We start from the raw sequence: 6,000 nt of genomic DNA, 5'->3' as shown, positions 1-6,000 counted from the left end.
AATTTTTGCTCGAGTTATCGAACGCACGGACGGACGTACAGACAGATACGGCTAAATCGACTCTTCTCATCATTCTGAATATTTTGCTATATACATCCATATATTTATGTCTATAAATATCTCGATGTCTTTCTACTGTTACATAGAACCGTTATCTGAACAAAATTATAACACCCTTGGGCACAATTGCTTGCATTTAAATACGTCATGTCTCGATATTCCATATTAAGGTTTGTTGGGTTTGCATTTAAAATTTCAAATGTGCACCTGCACCTAGTCATGCACCTATAATTGCATAAGTAAAAGTATTTCGAAACTAAATAAATCCTTCATCGCCACTGATAAAAAGAAACTTAATTAATTTTAACTACTTTGTTATAAGAAAATATTTTAGACAACAAACACAAAAATCGTTAAAATAGTAAAAACGATTTTCGAATGCGCAATTACTACGAATCGAAAATCAAAAATGTTATACCGACTTTCTGTTATAGTTTAGAATTTACTGACACCGTAATCCATACTTTACATGTATAGTTGCTGCGTGACTAGCATTCGGAAGAGCCTGGGTTCGAATCTTCGAGTATGAAACACCAAATGATTCAAAAAGTTTTTCTAATAGCGGTGGCCCGGTGGCAAGCAATAGCAAATCTTCGAGTGTATTTCTGTCTTCAAAAGCTCCTCATGAAAAAACCATCTGCCATTCGAAGGCGGCGTAACATTTCAGTTCCCCCATTTGTGGAAAAACAGCAAGACGCAGACCACAAATTGGAGGATGAGCTCTCCCAAACACTAAATAAAGGTTGTAAGCGTCAATTATATAAAGGATGATCAGATTGGTGGTACTTTTAGGGTAGGTACTTTAGGGGTTTTTTGACAGAGCACGCGTGACTACTGTCAAACTAAATACATAATTGTTTTTCAGTATTCATTTACATTTCATCATGGAAAGACTTACGCCTCAATATCGTTGAAAAATCGTGCAATTGTATTACGAAAATCGACGTTCTCTGAAAAGTGTTCATCGCGCGCTCAATCCAACTCATCGATGAGGCCCATAATGACTGCGCCCATAAGCTAAATTGCCGTATTTGGGCTGAAAAGCAACCCAAAACCATTCAAGAATAGCCATTATATCCATTTAGAACAACCATTTGGTGCGGCCTATGGGCTGGAGGAATCATCGGCCCATATTTTTTCAAAGCCGAGGACGAGGCTGGCGCCAATGTTACAGTGAATGGCGAACGCTATGGCACCATGATAAACTATTTTTGATCCCCGAAATTGAAGGCCGTGGTCTCTACAAATAGACGGCTGGTTCCAATAAGACGGCGCAGGGCTACTTGCCATACAGCCCATGAAACAATGGATTTACTGCATCGGCGTTTCGGTGAGCAATTTATCTCTTGCCTCGGACCAGTGGATTAGCCACCAAGATCGCATGACATCACACCTTTGGACTTTTATTTTTGAGTGTATGTAAAGTTTAAATGCTTTGTGGATGAACCAGGTTCGACTGAAGCATTGGAAGCTAGCATAAACTAAAGTAATTCACGAGATACCGGCGGAAGTCCTTCAGCGAGGCGCAAGTCAATCACAATTAGTTTCAAAGAGACTATCTTTCAAAAATAAATGTTAAGAATGGTTCTACACAAAAATAATAAAGATAGCCCAGTCAATTTTAATTTTCATTGTTTTATTTCAATTAAAATCCGATTCCTCTAATTGATCACCTTTTATATAATAATATGTATGTATGTATGGAGACTCAAATTACTTTTTTTTCATTCATACACACATAATTTTTTACATATGGGTTTAGTTTCATTTGAACAATAATTCAAATTAATTAAATTTATTTACTGGTTTTTTACACATGTATAATGAAATTTAAATTACTTCTACGTTAAGTGGCGTATGTGCGTCATCTCTCACAAAATTGCCCCAGTTGAAGAAGAAGAAGAGTTTAAGAGACTGTTTTATAGTATTCCAATATAACGTTTTTCTTTTGTAAACTTCTTTTTTGCAATAAGTTCACAGTAAGAAATTAGTCCTGGCAAGTCTAGCGATCAGGGAGGTCAATGCATTGTGGACATGAGTCAACATGTAAGCGAAGTAGTAGAAGGCCCAAATATTTGAAAGAAATTTCCTTGCAGCGCAGTTATGGGAAAAAATCCTTCAGTATTTTTAAATAACGGTCTCCGGTTTTCTTCAAAAAACAAAGCACGCCAATGCAGCTCAATGAAATTGTGTCTCGAGCAGGATTTCAATTCCGCCTCATGGAGAATTTCGATGTTAGAACCAATCCCTATTCCACAATTTTGATGTTTACAATTTTACCATTTTTAAATCGAAAAGTACTCTATGAAGCATAACTGGAGGTGCATACTGTTTTACCTTCTAAGAATAATCTCTGCGGTGTATTTTTCTTCTCTGTAGCAGAAGCAAAATTCTGGCTGCGTCCGAAAAGTAAAATTTCAGTGGGAATGAAAATAAATAAATAATTGTGCGTACACTTCTGTTAGGTGTTTGGCCAAGCTCCTTCTCCTGTTTGTGAAGTAGGTCTTGAAGTTGCTCCACAAATGGAGGGACCTACAGTTTTAAGCCTACCTCTACGGCAAATTGTTTTTTATGAGGAGCTTTTTCATGGCAGAAATACATGCGGAGGTTTACCATTGCTTGTCGACCGCTATTGGAAAAAAAAATTCTATCATTTGCTGTTTCATTCATGGAGATTCGAACGTACGCACTCCCGAATGCTAGTCACGCACCAACTCATCCTGCTACGGCGGTTCCGGGCGCTCGGTCGGCCTTCAGTAATTATATTGCAAAACGAAAAATGCACGAATGCGTGCAGACGAAACTTCCTTTGAATGGAAATTATTATATGTGATAATGACGCACATCCCCAATACTTGGCGCATCATAGGAATGCTCCATTTTTTTAAATCTTAACCGGAATCTGAATAAAAACAAATGGAATTGATTACGCACTTAGAAGAAAGGTAACCTTTTCTGGTAGAGCCATGTCCGAATATATAAGAACACATATATGTATTGTAATAATTAAAATTGGCAAGAGACACTGCTCTCTTGCTGCTTTAATACCTCTATGCTGGGAAATATCATATACATATATATGTATGTACGAGTATATTTAAAAAAATGTTTTCAATATTTTTATTGATTATTCTGTTCTCTTTTACACTTCGCTTAATCTAATTATCGGGCGACTACGGAGGAGAGAAACCTCGAATTGGTGATCGCAGTGCTAACATTCGTCCGTGTATGTGGAGCAGCGTGCCAGAGAACTCACAGCTTCAAATACGAATACTCCGGCTCGGGTTTGGTATCGGTAACGTCGCTGTTGTAGCCACACTCAGTTGATCGCAAACGCTTGAGCAAACTGCTTACAGATACGTGCACGGAGAAAAGTTACTTACTTGAACTTGCTTCGTACGTAGAGATTTTGAGAAAATAATAAAAACAAAACTTTACTACCTTGTAGTTGTGATCCGCCGCCACTTATAACTTTTTGTTCAAACTAGTTGTGCGTGCTTGGTGAATAAAAAAAAAAAATAATTAATATACAAATTTAAAAAAAGGTTTAGTAATTGCCATGAATATGTATGTGTAATTATACAATACAAATCCATATTTACTAAATATATGTTAGTTAAACGGAAAAATGGAAATTTTACAACGAGCTTTTATTGATATTTAATAAGTTTAAAACAGAGCTTTTAATGAGCAGCGACTCGCTGAAGTCACGGAAAGTGTGTGAAGAAAATATTTAAAAATAAATGCAAATAAATAAAAACAAAATTTCAAAAATACGTATGGAAAATTAAATCAAGTGTTAACTCGTTGAAAAGCAAGAGAATATATGAATATATGTATGTGTGTGTATGTGGCTAATACACTAATTGCTTGTGAGTGAGTGAAGTTCAGAAAACAGCGGAAAATGAGATTTCACAAAGAACGTTGTGCGACGTGAAATAAAACCAGTCGCTTTGGGATAATATAAAACAATTTTTCTTTATTTGCAAAGATTTAAATAGTGGAGAAGAATAAAGTCGGCGCACAAAGCATCGGTGCAATGTAAGTATGCACACATACATGCATGTATGTGCATGTGTATTTGTATGAACTATGATAAGCAAAAATTCTAGTTACTATGATATTTATACACCAACGTAACCAAAATCGTTCAAATTAAAACTTGTTTTATAGTTTTTAAATTGGACTATGAATGTTTACTGTACTTCACAATTACAATTAAAAAAGTAAGATATTCCACCTGAGTGATACTCCACTAGAGTGCTTTCCACATGCGCATATAACAAGTATACGTATGTATGTATGTACATATGCATAAATACATATGAAAGTGTCCGCATGTTCGTGATTCGAATGGATTTTTAGAATCATCCACATTTTCAAACAGCGATTTTTTGTACAACTACTTATAAAATCCATAAACGTGCCTTTGGCAAGGGATTCATAGTTCCATAAGTACATACATAAAAGTATAAGCGGTCCCAACAAAAGTTAAGAAAAACGATGATCATTTCGATATGAAACTCAACGCTCCTCAAAACTTCGACATGACCAGACATCTGACGGATCAAGGAGGCGAAGCTCAAAATTCATGAAAAGTAGCACTTCAGACTGCTCTGTAACCTCGCGGTTCCGCTCCAACAAGAGAGGCTTTATACGCTCGTCACCTTAATTTCAACAGCTAGAGAATACTAATCGTAATAATATAGAATGCTGCCTATTTAGGTGAAATCAAATTCTTCTTTTTTTCTAATAGCGGTCGCCCCTCGGCAGGCAATGGCAAACCTCTGAGTGTATTTCTGCCATGAAAAAGCTCCTCATAAAAACTATCTGCCGTTCGGAGTCGGCTTGAAATTATAGGTCCCTCCCTTGAGGAACAACATCAAGGCGTACGTCGCAAATAGAAGGAGGAGCTCGGCCAAACACCCAAAACGTGTGTACGCGCCAATTATTTATTTTTTATTTACATCTAAATTGGTTTCTTTGTTTTAAAAAACGAATCTGTGATGTCGAAAACATTTAGATCTTTTGACATTGTTTGAGCTTCAAAAATAATTATTAAGTTCTTAATTTCGTTGAAATAAATTCGGAAGAAACATAACTCTGGCGCCGTAGCCGTGTGAGTGTCGCAGTCACATGAACAAAATTTTGTTGGGCAACATTCCTTCCCTTTAATATTTATTTCTTTAGCATATTCTGGTTCGGCTATATTCCACAATCCGTGAAAATACAAGAGGAGAAAGTTCGCCAACAGTTTCCTAAATATTTTAATGAAGAAGGCAAACTTTTTGTTCTTCTTAATTGGCGCGATAACCGCTTACGCGGTTTGGGCCGAGCTTAACGCGCGCCTGTCGTTTCTTTCTCATGCCAATCTGCGCCAGTTGGACGCACCTAGTAAAGCTGAATTCTTCTCCAACTTATCTTTCCAACGCAGAGGAGGCCTTCCTCTTCCTCTGCTACCACAAGCTTTATTTCTTTTTTGTCGGGACAGACTAGCAAGTACAGCACCCAGTCACAATTAAATCCATTGTACTGCTACCACCAGTTGGTATCGCATCGCATGCTTTCAGAGCTGGAGCTTTTGTATCCATTCGAACGACATGACCCAGCCAGTGTAGCCGCAGGATCTTTATTCGCTGAGCTATGTTTATGTCGTCGTAAAGCTCATACAGCTCATCATTCCATCGCCTGCGATGTTCGCCGTTGCCAAAGTGCAAAGGTTCAAAAATTAGAATCTTTCTCTCAAACACTGCAAGGAAGACTTCATCGGATATTGTCATCGTCCACGCTTCTGCGCCATACGTTAGAACGGGCATGATGAGAGCCTTGTAGAGTGTTAGTTTTGTTCATCGAGAGAAGAATTTACTACACAGTTGGCAAGAGAGAATCTTCTTTGGATTTAAAGGCTGCCATTATTATCGGTGTTAATGCTGGTTCCTA

General features: G+C 37.4%; 1 protein-coding gene across 4 annotated transcripts in view; it reads left to right on the top strand.

Annotated features, from left to right (window-relative positions):
• Positions 1-3,322: 3,322 nt before the first annotated feature.
• Positions 3,323-6,000, top strand: part of LOC128861739 (peptidoglycan-recognition protein LC-like) — a 41,169-nt gene continuing 38,491 nt past the window's right edge. The window contains exon 1 of one of the 4 annotated variants that reach the window (XM_054100106.1): positions 3,323-4,101. The gene's annotated coding sequence lies outside the window, so the exon portion shown is untranslated. The remainder of the gene's footprint in view (positions 4,102-6,000) is intronic. The other 3 variants (XM_054100108.1, XM_054100107.1, XM_054100109.1) reach the window with 3 other exon arrangements.

This window comes from Anastrepha ludens, chromosome 4 (assembly GCF_028408465.1).
Source record: "Anastrepha ludens isolate Willacy chromosome 4, idAnaLude1.1, whole genome shotgun sequence".
In the NCBI taxonomy this organism is placed as follows: Eukaryota; Metazoa; Arthropoda; class Insecta; order Diptera; family Tephritidae; genus Anastrepha; species Anastrepha ludens.
This window is presented reverse-complemented; position numbering and strand designations above follow the sequence as displayed.